Here is a 17,625-nt window from a genome sequence, read left to right as displayed (position 1 = left end):
TGCAGTAACTGAAGCCCAGAATGATGAAGATATTCATGTCATGGCTGATCAAGACAATAAGAGCTTGATGATCAGCATGCCTCAAATGAACTTCCTCCAGATGGCCAGCTGTCAGTTGATCCCATGCCTTTGGCATCAGGATCTCTGCCCTCTGAGGAGGTACAGCTCATGGCCCAAAATGGTCAAAATGTTAACCCATCATCCTCCTCCATGGATTCTGTTGCAGGTGCTACCAACTTCTTGGTCTCTGACCTTCCTACTCCACCTTTCATTCCTTCATCCACTCCACCACCACCACAAATGAAGACCACCACAAGAAGCAAACTTCTAAACATGGCTGCTTTATTTGACTCTCTCAACACCTTTGTGTCTGCAAACAGAGTGCAAGCTGTAGCCTCTGGTCCTGCTGAACCTGCTAAGCTTTCAAGAGCAGAGAAGATAGCCTCAAGGGCACTTAGAGTCTCCACCAAGACCCACAAAATTGCTTGTGTGCTGGCTGACTGGACTGTCAAAGTCCATGCTCCTGGTTTGGCCATTCCACCTCCAGTATTTGATGACCCCTCCATCTTTGAAGCAGAACCCTCTTCTGATTCTGGAGACTCCACTCCATGAATCTTTTCAGAAATCCTCCCTATCCTTTTGCAGATGACAAAAGGGGGAAGCTTAGGATTCAAAGTCTTTAAGTTTTTTTTTAGTTATAGGCCCTAAGTAGGTCTAGGTGATCAATTGATATTGGAATTTATAAATTCCATCTTTTGCTTTTCTTGATCACATGCACTTTGATTTTCTTTTTTGTTTTTGAACCATCTTTTCATGTAATGTACTTCATGTTATATCAAATGAATGAATATTGAATTTGGTTCAGTCTTGCATATTTTTACTTTATGCAAAAGATTATGAAATGAGGGGGAGCTTTTAAAGTTCTTAAAAACTCTGCATAATGGATTATAAAAATGAGGGGGAGCATTAAAATAAATTTTTTAGCTCTGTTATATAATCAAAATCCTTAATCCTAAATCATAAGTTTATCATCTTCAAAAAGGGGGAGATTGTTGAGGCAAAATCCCTAATTAATTTTAAAGATAATAAACAAATATGATTAAAGAATTAATGGACTTTGATTAATTCCTTGGTATTTAACTTGTGCTCTTGAGTGTTTTCACTAAGACAGGAACAAGGTTTGAATCATACCAAGATGCATAAATCAAAGGACATTGAATCCATGAACTAATTCTAAAGTTCAGAAAGTTAGTTCAGAATGTTGATCAGAAAGTTGATCAGAACGTTCCGATGAGAGCTCAGAAGCAACCCTGTTCAGAAGCAACCTTGCTCAGAAGCAACCCTGTTCAGAAGCAACCTTGCTCAGAAGCAACCCTGTTCAGAAGCAATCTTGTTCAGAAGCAACCCGTTCAGAAGCAACCCAGTTCAGAAGGTTGTTCAGAACCCAGTTCAGAAGGTTGTTCAGAAGCAACCAGTTCAGAAGCAACCTAGTTCAGAAGGTTGTTCAGAAGCAACCTAGTTCAGAAGGTTGTTCTTATACAAGCCAAGAATCTCAAGAACTGTGATCAAGGTCATGCAAGGCACATGTGACATGAATATATGTCCAGGAAAGTACATTTGCATGGATCAATCAAGCAATAAAGGCATATACAAGAGTTATGTCAAAGAAGGCATTCAATGTTCATTTAAGACTATGAACATTGATGTACTAGGAATATTTCACAAAGGAATATCATCCTAGATGTTATCATCACTGCTCTTCATTATTGTTTCACTATTAGGATTTGATTACATCAAATGATAGTCTTACAATCATCCTAAGTGAAACAGATGGAACATTCTGATGATCAGAATGTTCAAGCTCAGCTCATGCTTACTTTATGAACAGTATAGTAGGTGAAAAGCAAAAAGCAAAAGCAAAGCAAATCTGTCATCTCCAACAAGAGATAGACACGTCTGAGAGTTGGTACTGATCAAGGACAACACAATCTCTCAAAGCATGGGCATGAAGATGCAGAATCCCACTAAATCCTCCTGCACCGGTTCCAAGACAAAATCTGGGAAAGGAACATTCTGATGTATGAAGAAAAGTCCATACATTGGTTATTGCCCAGAAATTCATATGAAAAGCATATGCATAACCCAGAACTTCATGTGTTCATTCATACATGATGAACCCAGATGAAGAACATGATGAACCCAGATGAAGATCATCATGAACACAACAACATTCTGATGTTCATCAGAGATCAGAATGTTTGCCCAGAATTTCAAGTTAAAGCTTGTGGGACCCAGGACACATGGCATAACACCATTGGACACCCTACAACGGCTATATGAGCCCAAAGACTCTATAAATAGAGGGCTTGGCCTTAGCAAAACATGCACCATTGCAAAGCATACAAGAAAACAACTCTGATTTTGTTTGAAGCTTTTGCAAACTGAAATTGATCAATCTCTAAGTCTTTCATCAACTTAGTGCAAATCAATACTCTTGTTATCTGTAGGATAACCTCTTCTTCTTCTTTCATTGTTTGTTTTACAAACACCCAACTTCCATACAAATTGTAACAAAGTCTCATCTAGCTTTTAGAGGTCCTAAAGTGTTAGGTTGAGCAAAGGTTGTAAAAGTCTAAGTGGTTAACTTAGCAAGAAGGTGCAAGCCTGCTGAGGCTTAGAGAATACAGGAGTGTAATTGTTCAGGTGAACAAGATTGTAAGGTGCAGGACTTGAGAGGTTATCTCAAGCATCTTAGTGGAAACTCTCACAGGATTGTGGGGAGTGGACTAGCCCACATTGGGTGAACCACTATAACTCTTTGTGTGTTCTTTCTTTCTTCTCTATACTCTTTTATTTACAGTATACACAACACACACTTACACTTATACTTTATTAAGCAATTTTGTTTATGAACTTCAGAACATTCTGAAGTCAGAAAGTTAACATAATTCCAAGTAAACAACTTGAGAATCACTTTTAAGTTTCAGGATAATTATTAAAGGGTCACAATTCAAACCCCCCCCTTCCTTGTGACTATTTTATCTACTTCATGCGTGTCTTGCAAAACTGCAATATCAATATAGTAGGTGTGTCGTTGTCATGGTTGCCAAAAAAGGTCACAATTTTGTCAGCATGCTCACCCCAAAGAGAGCAATGTAAGCGGTTGTTTCTGTAATAAAATATTACCAAAATATCAATTCAGGAACATAAGGTATATTAAAATCATATTACAACCAGGTACAAAGAAAGAGACAAATCTTACTCAAGATCTTTTAAAGTGAGATCAATAACCCTGCTTTTCCTTCCGTCCTTTTCAGTTTCCCTTATATCACCTCTTTCAATTACATGACCAATAACATTTGAAATTACGTATACAAAAGCAAAAACAAATGTATGAAATTCCTAAACGAATGCTTATAGGTAGAAATAATGTACAACACACATTCAGAATTGAAGTCTTACCCGTAGATACTTCATCGGCAGTTGAAGAGAGAATTTCATTGAATGGCTTGAACTCAAAAACGTTCATAGGATAGCAGGCAAGTGTACTTTGGTAAAAGTTGAATTGTGCATCATACTAAGCTTATGTTTGTGTGAAGTTACCTTATAAGGACTTTCATTAAAACCTACAATTGCATTTTCAAGCTGATATGTACCCCCTTCTTGAACCATGGACCTGAACTTTGCCACCAAATCTTTTCTAGCTGTGGCGTGAATACGTCCACCCTATTGACGACAACAACAACATTAAACAGCTGGTTAAATTACATAACTAAAAAACAACAATGACATTAGTTTAATTTTAAAGCTAAGAGTGCAAACATGCAGAAACCTTTTCATCGACCAGTAACATGTTCATGAAAATGATGCTAGCGGGGACCTTCTTCTCTCGAATCAACCAAATGTGAGCAACTCGCACACACATCTTGAGATTCTTTCTTCCTCCAGAAACAGCTGAGATTGGAGTGTATTTGGCAGACATCATTGGCTTGTTTTTTCCTTTCCAAGAGAGAGGATGCTTATTTAGATTGAGATGGTTTGGCTAATAGGTTATGATATATTTATAGGAAAAAGGTGGAATACGTGTGAGTATGATATGTCGGTTGAGCAATAAAGAGTATTAGTTATCAGGATAAGCACAAAATAGTGGAAAAAAAATTAGGAAATGACCAACATTTTAGGATAAAGATTAATATGAATAAAATGAAATTAATATTGTTGATGGGGCACTTTGTTTTACTTAAGAATTGGCATTTTTTTTTACTTAAGAATTACCATAGTTGATTCGCCAAAACATATTTTAGAGATGTGGATGAAATGTGTAGTAGTTACTTGAATGAGAGGAATTAGGATTTTTAGTTTGTTTCCACCCAAAACATATTTTAGAGATGTGGATGAAATCCCCTACTTATTTGAATGAGAGAAATAAATTTTAGTTTGTTTCCACCAAAAAGTTACTTTAGAGATGTGGATGAAATCTCTTAGTTACTTGAATGAGAAGAATTAGGATTTTTAGTTTGTTTCCACCGAAAACATATTTTAGAGATGTGGATGAAATCCCCTACTTATTTGAATGAGAGAAATAAGGATTTTAGTTTGTTTCCACCAAAAAGTTAGATTAGAGATGTGGATGAAATCTCTTAGTTACTTGAATGAGAGAAATTAGGATTAGGATTTAAGTTTGTTTCCACCCAAAACATATTTTAGAGATGTGGATGAAATCTTTAGTAGTTACTTGAATGAGAGGAATTAGGATTTTTAGTTTGTTTCCACACAAAACATATTTTAGAGATGTGGATGAAATCTTTAGTAGTTACTTGAATGAGAGGAATTATGATTTTTAGTTTGTTTCCACCCAAAACATATTTTAAAGATGTGGATGAAATCCCCTAATTATTTGAATGAGAGAAATAAAGATTTTAGTTTGTTTCCACCAAAAACTTAGTTTAGAGATGTGGATGAAATCTCTTAGTTACTTGAATGAGAGAAATTAGGATTAGGATTTTAGTTTGTTTCCACCCAAAACATATTTTAGAGATGTGGATAAAATCTTTAGTAGTTATTTGAATGAGATGAATTAGGATTTTTAGTTTGTTTCAACCCAAAACATATTTTAGAGATGTGGATGAAATCCCCTAATTATTTGAATGAGAGAAATAAGGATTTTAGTTTCTTTCCACCAAAAAGTTAGTTTAGAGATGTGGATGAAATCTCTTAGTTACTTGATTGAGAGAAATTAGGATTAGGATTTTAGTTTGTTTCCACCCAAAACATATTTTAGAGATTAGGATTAGTAATTGTTAGTAATAATGTTAAGAGGAGACGTTACACAGCTATGCTACTAAATTGATTCTAGTAATTGTTACTAATAATGTTACTAAAAGCCATGTTACTAAAATGCTTCAGTAACAGAGCCATGCTACTAAATTGATTCAGCAACACAAAAACAAACACAAATATATAAATCAAAAAGCAAAGCAAGCAAGGCTAAATTATTTATGAAATTCAAGGGACATTTGCTAAATTCAAAGACAAAAAAAATAGATGCTTCCAAAACTCTAAGAAACTAAAACTTAAAATTCAAATTGGAAAGGTCTTGCACAATTTATCTAAACATGGACTAATTGTAAATAACATCAAGGTAGATGGTATCATGTGACCCAACCATCGGAGCATCCCCTCTGATCTTCACACCTTCACGGAGCCTGCGAGCTTCCACAAACCTATTTCAACGCCGTCCTATCTTGAAATGTTCATAAGGAATAGTTGCAAAAGTTAGCTCACAAACGGAAAAGGAACAAAATAAGTTAAGGTGGACACGAAAAGTGTATCATACCATACAACCTTTTGTAACATCATACTCAGTTAATTTTTTTCGAAATCAAGAACCATGTCACTAATATTGTGACAATAAGCAAGAAGAGTGTTATTGGGGGAGATACTCATCGAAAGTTGCTTGCAAATTCATCTTGTCAAGAAGGAAATGCATAGGGGGATCAAAAACCGGGTAGGGGATATTCTTGTGAAACCTATCAGTCAAGTGTATATCAAACTGTCCGTCACCCACAAAAACCAAGGTAATCCGGGCACCAAGATCGATTCCGTAAAAGTCACGAATCGCTTTCCATCCCTTTGTGAGAAAAAAATGCTTCGTTTACTCTGTCAACCAATACTTCAAACTTGTTGGACTTAGGATCAGTCAATATTGCATAACGCCCAATTTGATCTCCGAAATCACCGCCAAACATGTTTGGCAAGCATACTGCACCCTAAAAAAATAACAAACAAAAACATCACACACGTTGATAAAATAGAATGCAAATAATTAAGAATAGATATATTTCGCAAAAAACACATACAACATCAATGTCATATTCAACGATATATGATATGTATTTCAGTCTGAGCTTGTTGATTGCTTTGTCAAGATCAGAAAAAGGGTTTTTCACCAACGGACCTACAAAAGATTAAAAGGGATTGAAAGAATGAATTATACTTTAAAACAGCGATAAATGTTTCTGGAAGCCATGTTGAAAAGAGATTTCGGTTTAGGAGAAATGATTAAAATATATTGGTGAGGGTTTGGAGGAGAGAAAGGTATAGTTTTAAAAAGAGATTTCGGTTTAGGAGAAAAGATTAAAATATATTGGTTAGGGTTTGGAGGAGGGGAATTAGGAAATTTGGTTTAGGAGGAGTGAAGTTAGATGGTTAGGGTTTGGAGGAGGAGAATTAGGAAATATGGTTAGGTTTTAAAGGAGGGAAAAGTTGCTAAAATATTAGGGTTAAAATATTAGGTTAAAATTAGGGCAACAAAGCTTTGTTTAGGAATAAGAAGAAGAAGATTGCTACAAAAGTTTGCACCAAGAAAATAATACGAAACTGGTATGTGGTGATAGAAAGAAAGAAAAAAAAAAAAAGAATAATGAAAAGGAGTTGTTATGCGATGACAAAAGGAAAAAAATAAGAAAAGGAACTGCTATGTGCTAACCGGAAAAATAAAATAAAGGAGTTGCCAATAATAAAAAAGTAAATGCTAAGGAACAGCCAATGTGTTAGTGGCTTAAAAAAAAGGCCTTACATATCTATTTTAGAAGTAAGAATATTTCAGCTAAAATGGTTGTGACTTAGTGGTAAAATTTATGAAGTGATGGCATATGGAACCTGGTTCAATTTCTTGCAAATCCATTTTTGGAGATCCATTTTTGGACATATTGCTATTTACACTGACGTCTTAGGCTTACACCCCCTGAACTACAGCGAATTGGGCCAAGCCCAACCTTCCTAATCAAACCCGGTTTCTCTCCTTTCATTCTCATTTCTCGACCTGAACGAAACTAAGCGCTCTCTTCTCTTCTCATTTCTCTCCACCTCAACCACCGCCGCCAACCACCGACATCGGCCCGTTTGACCAAAAGAAGTACGTTTTCTCTGTCTCCTCAACCACCTCTATCTTTCAGTTTTCTTTCAATTTATGGTTCTGCCTGTCTTCTATTTATATTATTCTTCATTATATGATGATTTGTGGACATGATTTCTGTTTTTCCCTCTTTCAGATTGTATGAATTTTTGTAACAATCCATTTTAAACTACTGTTGTTGTTGTTGATCTCTTGGCAAATTTCCATGGTATCATTGATTCGATTCGATTCATACTTGTAAGTGTAACCCATTCATTCTAATTTGCATTATTTTATGTCCATATATATATTACAGAAATATTCTCCTATATTATCTATGTCCATATGTTGTTATTCTTTTATGAGTTATATATAATAGACTTGCAAGTCAATACTTCTTTTGCCATGTCAATTCCATCTTATGCCTCCTGGACTGACTCCTGTGTTTGTAACAAATTGATTTTTCGATTTATGTTAAACTTAGAAAAGAGTCTAAAGTAACTTTATTTTATTTCGGTTTCTCTCACATAATGAAACAATCTTTATTTTATTTCAACTCACAATCCACTTCACATTGAACTTTGGAGAGTTAATAAGTTTGAAGTCCCAATTTTTCTTTGTATGATAAATATTTTTCATCGGTGCGAGATAGTGTGCATGTGAATTCTGGCTTAAAATCATTTTTATTCTTGTAGTTGATGAAGATGCACTGCCTTATTTGCAGCCATTGTTGATTAATAATTTTTTTCTCTACAACTCTTGACCAAACCCTATAAGTAACTTTTACAAAATAACCATACTTTCTTTATCTACTCAGCTTTCTCTATCTTTATATCCGAATATAATCTTGAAAAGCATATATTGGAAAAATGGGTCATATCTTTTGAAGGAGTTTTCCAAGCAAATTCATCCTTGTTTCACCACTAAAGCATCATATTCTTCATACTCTCCTTCTGTACGAAATACATTAAGGCTTGTACAAAACTTTGTAAAAATGTAAATCCAAGTTATTTTCCCTTTTCTCTATGTCTATTTTTTGTCTTTAGTCATTTTCTGAATTATTTTATCTCCAAAAAACATAAACTCTCCCTAGCCGCAAACCCTAGACGCCGGACTCCTTCATGGCCTCCTTTTTTCGTTCCAAAGCTTATTTTGAATGTGAGATTAGCGCCATCTTCCTCGTTTCTTTGCGATCTATATTTCTACCCGATTATGCGAAACATAATACTTTTGGTTCAATTTTGTATAAAATTAGACTATGAATTTAAAATAGAACATTATATTGTTTGAAAAGTTATTTATTCATTATCCTGTTTTTGTGTGCTTAATTTCAGGCAGCAAAGGTTCCCATGAGAGATATGTTCGATGATAAATTGCTTTCAAAAGTACAATCTCAACTGGTATATTCCTCCTTCCTATAGCGCCTATCAAAAAATTATTTAATACAGAAGCAATTGCAGCTTATCTCTAACCACATCATTTGGATTTTGCAGGAGAAGATGGTGGCCAACACGTATCACTAAAGAAGCTTATGGGTCATATATATTGGCATATAATGCACATTCTGTGAAGGGAATATTCAATGCTCACTGCCTTCATTTAAATTTTTAATAGGTATAACTTCATTTCATGCTTTGTGCTATTACAATTTTAAATTTTTAATTCCATAACTTTATGACTTTCCTGTTGGCAGGTTCGGTTATTCAATAGGTCTTGTATAAGTGTGAATGGACTTGACGATAATTCGATTACTCCATCGGAAAATTTACCAATTCCACACTCTACCAGAGTCAAGAAGTTGGCGGTAAGTTATGGAAACCCCAATGTGGTATGGAGTGGCAGTGAAGATGGAACCTTAAGACACCATGATTTCTGGGAAGATACGTCTTGTTCTTCTCATCTTCTGCAGGATCATCACACCAAGAGTCTCACAATGTTCTGGTAAGTGGTTTAATTCATTTGTAGCGATTCTCAATTATCAGTTTTGATATCCACCAAACAACTGAGAAATTACTGCAGTTGGGTAAAATTTTGAAATTTTCCTTTATCTTCATGGTTATATGCACGATTACTGAAATATATTGTCTGTGTGTAGGTGATTGTGGAGAAAGCTTGAAGAAATGACATTGCTAAGAAGTAGTAAGTGGTTATCTTTTGTTATTCTGTTTGTTTTAGTTATTTCTAAGGCCCGAGAAGATTATTTTGCTACCTGATTTTTTTTGTGTGGTCCCTGATGCTTTTGTGAAGATTATTTTGCTACCTGATTTTTTGTTGAGTGGTCCCTGATTTTGTTTTAGTTGTTTCCAATAGTTGTATTGTTTGTTACATTAATTGTGTTGTACAATTGGCTGGCATTTGATTCTTTAGTCATCCAAATAATATAACTTTGCAAAACAAACTTAGGTGAAAATTGCAGTGTTCTATTACTCAGTTTTGTTTTATATTATATTTTTTTTATAGATGACTAATCTGGTTGCTCTCTTTGCCACATACTTCTTGAAATTTTAGCTGATCCCAATTGAATTTTGTGAATTTGAAGTGCTTTGACCGCATTGATTTATTATCGAAGAATATGATTATGAATCACTGAGATGAAATAGAATGTAGAAATTTTGAGTAGGTGATGAAGAGATACAACATTATTTATAATCAATGTTGATTTAATATATTTTTTCTCAACTCTTGTCCAAACCCTGTAAAGTAACTTCTCAACTTTTAAAATGAATAATATGATATTTTGCTTAAAAAAAATCTTTCTTTTTGCTCAGATTGCATAAAAACACATAAAAAGTCACAACTTTTCTTTACTCTCTTAAATACATTTGTCTCCTACAATTGATGAATAAAGACTCCATGTAGTGTATCTAGTAATTTAAAATTTTAAAACCTTGATTAATTCAGGTCCATTGGGTGATACAAAATCACGGGTAGGTTCTGATATATGCAGCTATAAAGGATTCTACTGAAAAAATCCATCAGGTGATTTCAATTGTTTCCAACTAAATACTCCCAACCATAATGGTTTTATTGATAAACTGCCTGATATTACTCTTATCAATGCAAATACCAACAATTTCATCACATCTCAAATCACTAAACTTCCTTATCACCCTTAGATCTTGCACTAAACTGCCTGATTACTTCAATGCTTATTTCAATTAATATGATTTTGTTTCAGTGCTGCCTATCACCCCTAGATTCTGCACTTTAGAAAAAAATATTTACTTGTCTAATTTTTTTTTTTCCCTTTGTAAATCATGTATTTATGTATTAATTCTTATTCTGCTCTTTAGCTTATGGTGCAAGAAAGCAAGTTGCTCAAATTGTGCAAAAACGGAAAATAACTGTTAAGATGCCCATCCTTAACCATAATATGTTTTTGTTTGCTTGTTTGTTAGCAATGGAGCTGATTTTGATTTTGTGGAGCTAAAGAAGCAATAGTTCTAAAAGGAGTTATGAGTAGGCATGATGAAACAAAAACATGTAAGTATTCCATTTCTATCTAATACCTATTTTTCTCTTTTAAGATATGAAAAATAAGTGTTTGAATATGTCTAAAGAATGCATATGGGTTAGTACCAATTTAAATACGATGATGATCCTAAGTTTATAAACATGAGAAACCGAAATCCAACTTCAATATTTTACTTAATGGTCATGATAGGATTGTTTCCACACAGTTTGGCATCTTTTTGGCTCAGATTGCATAACAAAAATTAATAATCCAAACTTTTCTTTGTAATATAACTATTGGAAACATATTGGAATGTCTTCTTGGAATGTCTTCTCAAGCTTATCTATGCCATCTCGTTTTGCTAGGAAGATCACCAATCCGCGTTGTGTGTGTGGCAGGAGGATATGGTCTCAGCCAGCTCATTGTGTTTGTTCTAAATTGTAAGTACCATACAATATTTTAACAGTCATTAGCTTTAGTAGCATCTATTTGATTCAAAAGATGTGATTTTTTGCTTTGTTTGGGATTATTTGTTTACTCACATAGTCTACATGTTAAAACTATCCTAAAGTTTTTTCACATCTCAAAGTTTGGGTTTAATATGGTGACCAACCCATTTGTATGGTTTTTCTTGGTTCAACCCTTCTGTCTGAACCGTTTTTTCCTTTCAGATATCTATGATCTTTTACATTTCTTAGCATCTTAAAAGTAACCATTTTCGATTTCAAACCCTTTTAGGCTTAAAACAGTATACTTCTCTATTTTGCATTAATATGTGTATCTAAGTTTTACATGATTTAGGTAGAAATTATTTTTTGGACGTGAACAAAATTTTGAAGACAAAAGTGGAACTTATCAGTAACTTGATATACTTTTAGATTTGTTTTGATATATGGTCCATCGTAAATGGAACTTGTGATTAACATGATATGCATTTAGATTTGTTTCGATATATGGTCTGTCAGTATTGTGGAGCTTTCATCAAATTTTTCTTTTTAAAAGTCTTGTTAGTGCTTTGCTTTGCTATTGGCTTTCTGCTGCTTCTCTCACACATTTGTTTTTCCTAACGTGTTTTTAGATTTTCCAACTTTCCCTTCACTTTAAGTTTAAGTTTATAACACAATAAATAGATATTCATAGTTAAACTTTAGGCTTCTTTATAGCTTGCTAGCTTGTGGCTGCACAGGCTTTATAAGGGGAAGCATTATAATATATGAGGAAGGTAAATGTAGGATAGATAATCAAGTAAAGGACAAACTAAGACAAATAAAATTTTAAACTTTCCCTCTCTCATTGAACAGTTAAAACATGTGAGATAGACCAAATAGGTTTTGAAAATTCAAGCAATCCACCAAGCCACACACTGATTTACTATTTACGTGGTTTTCATTTTCATTTTCATTGTCTGTTTTATTTCATGTTTATTTCCTTGAAAATATCACCGGACTGTGCTTTTACATTTTTTGTTTCAAATCACAATGAATGAATGAATGAATGAATGCATTATTTGGAGAAAAAGCATTCCTTGCATACAGCCTTACTAAAATTCTACATTCCCTATGTAAACCCTCATCACCCACTTGTAATCACTATCACAAATCTGTACATATATAATAGTGTGAAAATGATTAGTGACTGAGATTTGGTCAAATCTTCTAATGTTTATAGTCACTGATGATTTTTATACACTGTTTTTGTTTCAAATCTTCTTTTGTTTCTATATTTATAGTCATTGACTATTCTCCAAATGTTATTGTCCTCAATGTAGGTCTCCAAATCCAACCAAAAGCAGCAGAAATGCTGGCGAAGGGCAATCCAGCTGCATAAGTAAATGTAAGTGGTAAGAATCCTATTTGTTATATCATGTAAAAGAATATTTTGCATATGTTACTTAAGAGCCTGTTTGAAACACTTCTCAAAAACTCTTTTTCAGTTTTTTAAAAACTTGAAAATTAAAAACTTTTTTGCTAAACTATTTTTTAAAATTACAGTTTTCAAAACTGTTTTGAATTTTTTTGTTTTGGGGACTAAAACTAAAACATGTAAAAGGATAACTATTGTGAGAAGAGGACTTGTATATTTCAAAAACTGAAAACAAAAACTATTTCAAACAGGCCCTTAATCTCTCACCTATTCCTTGATGTTTCTCTTTTGTCACCTTCTCTCTCTTGTGCTGGCTTTTCTAATAATTCCATCCTCTTCAAAATATTCTTGGTAAGAAAGAAAAAAGTAAACATGAGAATTCCATATAAAAAACATTAGAAACAAAAACAGTGTGCATATGTGATGTTTTTTTCTTCTTTTTTCTGAGTAATAAACTATGAAGCACGGATACGGACACCGGAGATGACACGGACACTGACACGCCGACACAACTAATAATTTGAGAAAATCACATAATTCAGTGCAATTACAAGGGTCGGTGTCGGTGTCGGACACGACACGCGTCTGACACTAGGACACACCTAATCCAAGGAGTGTCCGTGCTTCATTGGTAATAAATAATCAAAGACCTTTTGGATGCTTTTGCTTGATTACTCAATTAAAATAATTACCTTGAAGCATGTATTGAAATCTTTAGTTTTATTAGAACTCATTTAGAAAGTATAAATTATCGGATACTTTTGATGTGTTTCATTGTTCTTGTGTTGACAGCTGCAACCATGGATTAGACACAAAAATATATGCAGCAATAGAAATTATTAAACAAAAGCATGTAAGTTTTCCTTTTCTATCTAATAGTGCACTGAGAAGTATTATACGTGTGCATTGAGGTTAAGGGGGATGTATTGGATTAGGATTCTATGAGATTTTAAAAGACTTTTTAATTATGAAAAAGTCTTGTGGTATTCAATCAAGACTCTTTGTCATTTTAAAAAAGTATTGAGGTATTCAATCAAGACTTTTCATCACTTAAAAAAAGTCTTGTGGTATTCAAAATCATTCAAATTTCAAAAGATTGTTTAATAAATTGGATTTTGATGGATTTTGTAGTGGGATTTTAATAAGAAAAAGTCTTTCATGAAAAGATGAGATTTCTTGAGATTGTTTTTCTTTTAAAAGTTACTATCTCTTTCTTCTCATTTCTCTCTCTCTCTCTCTCTCTCTCTCTCTCTCTCTCTCTCTCTCTCTCTCTCTCTCTCTCCCTCCCCCTCCGTATTCTCTCCTTTCTCTCTTCGTTTCTCTATCTCTCCATTCTCTCTCTCTCATCTCTCATCCGCCCTCTCTCCCTATCTCATAAAAAAATAAAAAATTGTATTGAGAATATTATGATAGAGAGTATGACGTAATCAATGTTTCGTAAATCGAGTGTTAACTCTGAGGTAAACTCGGTTTCTGGTAAAATCGAAAGGTTTAACGAGTTTGACTGAGTTAACACTTGGTAAACTCGGGTAAACTCAACCGATTTGTAATGGCTGACACAATATATTTTTTTTGAAAGATTTGTAAGTGTTGATTTTAAATATGTACAATTGAATTTTGTGGGAATAACATTTTTAACAAATAAAAAATGTGTATTGAGAATAATGTGTTAGAGTGTTTTTTAGTCCCTTAAAATCTTATAAAATCCATAAAATTCTTAAAATTTGAAAATCAATAGTAAAATATTTTTTTATTGGTTTTATTTTTCTTTATTCAGACGCTAGAATTTATTTGTTCATTATTTCTATCATTCACGCTTGTAAGTATGTTCTTTTTCCCCTAAAATTCATTTAATTCTTTGAAATTTTAAAATAACATAAAATCCTTTGAAATTTTTAAAAGTCAGTGTGATAAATCCTTTAAAATCTTGAGTGTATAAAGTCTTTTACATAAAAAGTCTTTTAAAATCTCACAGAATCAATACAATCTCACACGGTCTTTAAAAATCTTATAAGACTTTTTTTATTAAAATAGTCTTTTAAAATCCTAATTCAATACTCCCCCTAAATATAATTGTTCTTCACTTGGACGTATTATACCTGTGCAGTTAAGAAATCAAATGTGAAAAGAACATTAAAATTGACTGCTAGTTAAGAACATAATATAGTTAATGTGTAGTGTACTTTAATTAAATGGACGGTGGTGCTAAAACTTCAAAAGAAACACATGCTTAATAAAAGATTGGCCGGTTCTCCAATTTTTTTACCCAAAATGAATTCATCACATAGTTTTTATCTTTGGCTTGGATTTTATCGAAATAAACTGCTGACTTTGATAAAAGAAAATGTGGTTATTAAAAGCCTAGTTGTCATGGAAATGTTTGAATAGCACCTATAAATTAAGTTGCTATTGTAAAGCTAGAAATATATTTGAAGACCTCTCTCTTTTCAGGAAAGCGTCCAAGGTAAGGGCACTTCCCCATACTTGCTAATGTAAACTATTTCGAAGTTACTTTATTATTATAAAGTACACATAAAAGTTTATAATTTATAATAAAAATAAGGAGTTTTATAGAATTGATATATAAGTAATAGAGTTTTATCTCTAAAAAAGATAAGCTGCATAAATTGAACTGTTCATTAAAATAAATAGTTTTCAACGGCATGTATGATCGATTCATTTAGCAATCACATTGCATTTTTTGCTTAAGATGCATGTATGATGAAGTTGCTAGCTTTTCCTTATTCTAGTTTTGCATGAGAAATCTCCAAGAATAATTCCATATTCGTAGTCTTTGTATTGGCAGCAAAAGAAAGAATTAAAAGAACAACTTTTAAAAATATATCCTTTTACTCGTCTGGTTACAACATAGAGAGAGTAAACTAAAAAAATATACTCCTAATTGCCAAATCCACCAACCAAAACTTAGAATTAAAAACCACCGTGTTTCTCTTGGAGAAGGTACAATATATACTATGAAATCCATAGATTACTAAACTAATTCTTTTATTGCAATGAATTATGTACGTTAGAAATTCACAGAGTCTAGCAATGAATTATGTACTTTATAAAGGAGTGATTTAAAGTATATAGATTATGAATGATTAAAATATGAAGCAATGGTTTGAGGGAGAGACACATAAGCAAAGTAGGAGAATGCTTAAGATTAAAAATAGGGTATTGGTGAGCTGACACATAAGCAAATTGCACCTTAGAATACATGTAGATAGAGATAGAGATAGAGATTGCCTGAATGGCTTACCCATTATTGTCATAAGTTTTTTTCCATTTCCTACCATTTATGCATAATTTTGTTGTCTCTTATTTTTCCTATCAAAACTCTTTTTTTTTTTTTTCCATTTTTTTTTTTTTTGCAATTCAGCCAACTAGTACTAATTGTTTTCTGAAACAACAGTTGAGAAAATGGCACAAAATGCAAGAATGGCTGCGGAAGCTTATCGCACTGCAAATCCACATTTTATATCAAAAGTCACTAGGGGAAATAATGCGGTGATGGTTTTATTTTGTTGTTTTTATTTAAATCAAATATTAAATTATTTATGTTGCCTAATTGATCTCTGGTCTATTTTGTAGTTTATTGATTCTACTTTTGCTTCACGCCATCTGAATGAAAATGTTTCTATACTGCTCCGAAATTCTGATGGACAAGAGTGGGAAGATTCTGCGGAAATGTTTCGTAAGGATTCACATCAAATGAAATTCAAAAAATTTCATATATTCAAAAATGATAACTATCTGTGTCAAGAAGATTACTGTGCATTTGAACTGATCCAGATAAATCCAGTGGTTCTAAATGTCATAATGTTTCGTGTGAATGACTATGAAAATTAACAAATTATAAATTTTTGAATCGTACGAACGAGATATGAACTTTTATGAGTTGGGTTGAATCTATTATTGTACCTTCAATTTCGAACATGTGAAGTTGTCTCATATTAGTTCATGTAATAATTATTTTACTATTAGATTAACTAGTATTTGGATTCATGCGATGCATGAGAAATTAATTATCTTAATGACTAATATTTATAATCTATTTTAATGGCTCATATTAATATTAGCGTGTTCACCTTCTTGCTAACCCCCACTCAATAATCATGCTTCTGGTTTTTATGAAGAAGTCAAACAACCATGGTTTTTGATTTAAAAATCGATTGTCGAGAACCATTCCATCATTTTACAATCTAAATTTCACTTTTGAGATATTGTGTACCTCATATTATCCCTGATTGACTTCTCACTATTCACCGTCATATTGATAATCAATAGTACCAATTTAAAGCAAATTGATATTAAAAAGGGGGATGAGGGAGTTGAGCAAGAAAGAGAGGAATGGTGGTTGGATTCCATTACCACTGCAACACTCTTGGTAAAATTATGTGGCGTGGCGTTTCTTCTTTCTCAACATCTATCCATATCCCTTCTCTAATATATTTTTTTCTCCTTTTCGCTTACCAACTTTTTTTTATAGACTCCATGTTTATAATTCAAGTTTATTTAGTTTTGATTATTTTTATCACTTCTTTTTTGTTATGTCAATTTCATCTTCAATATATTTTTTTCTTCAGGCAGAGCAACATCCAGTGAGTTAAGGTATTGTTCAATCCATCGATTTCACCAATATAAATTATATATTCTTTAATTTTCTACTTCAATTTTTCATGTATCATTGTTTTGAATTTTTACCAAGAGTGAGTTAAGGTAAATGCATAAAGATAGGTTGTGTATGATGTCAGGAATATTGATTTTATATGATGGATAGTTTCATACATGCTTGATGTGCCATTTTCAGTTTTGTAGAAAAAAATGTGAATTTTTCCTGCAGGCATAAAGTCCCGAAAAAGTGACCTAGAGGTTGAATTTTTCCGCGATTTTTTTCAGGCATGTTTAG

The 17,625-nt window shown here is 33.0% G+C and overlaps 1 long non-coding RNA gene across 2 annotated transcripts; it reads left to right on the top strand.

Moving 5' to 3' along the window:
* The first annotated feature begins 7,034 nt into the window (after positions 1-7,034).
* On the top strand, positions 7,035-16,770 carry LOC25481662 (uncharacterized). 2 transcript variants are annotated; one of them, XR_005646269.1, is made up of 13 exons: positions 7,038-7,417; positions 7,554-7,654; positions 8,731-8,796; positions 8,890-9,010; positions 9,090-9,337; positions 9,492-9,535; positions 10,298-10,375; positions 10,795-10,879; positions 11,216-11,290; positions 12,619-12,683; positions 13,506-13,566; positions 16,129-16,223; positions 16,308-16,741. It is a non-coding gene; the product is annotated as an uncharacterized lncRNA (long non-coding RNA). The 2 variants fall into 2 exon arrangements; XR_005646270.1 differs by lacking the exon at positions 7,554-7,654 and having other exon boundaries at positions 7,035-7,417; positions 16,308-16,770.
* The last annotated feature ends 855 nt before the right edge of the window (positions 16,771-17,625 follow it).

This window comes from Medicago truncatula, chromosome 5 (genome assembly GCF_003473485.1).
Source record: "Medicago truncatula cultivar Jemalong A17 chromosome 5, MtrunA17r5.0-ANR, whole genome shotgun sequence".
Lineage (NCBI taxonomy): Eukaryota > Viridiplantae > Streptophyta > Magnoliopsida > Fabales > Fabaceae > Medicago > Medicago truncatula.
This window is presented reverse-complemented; position numbering and strand designations above follow the sequence as displayed.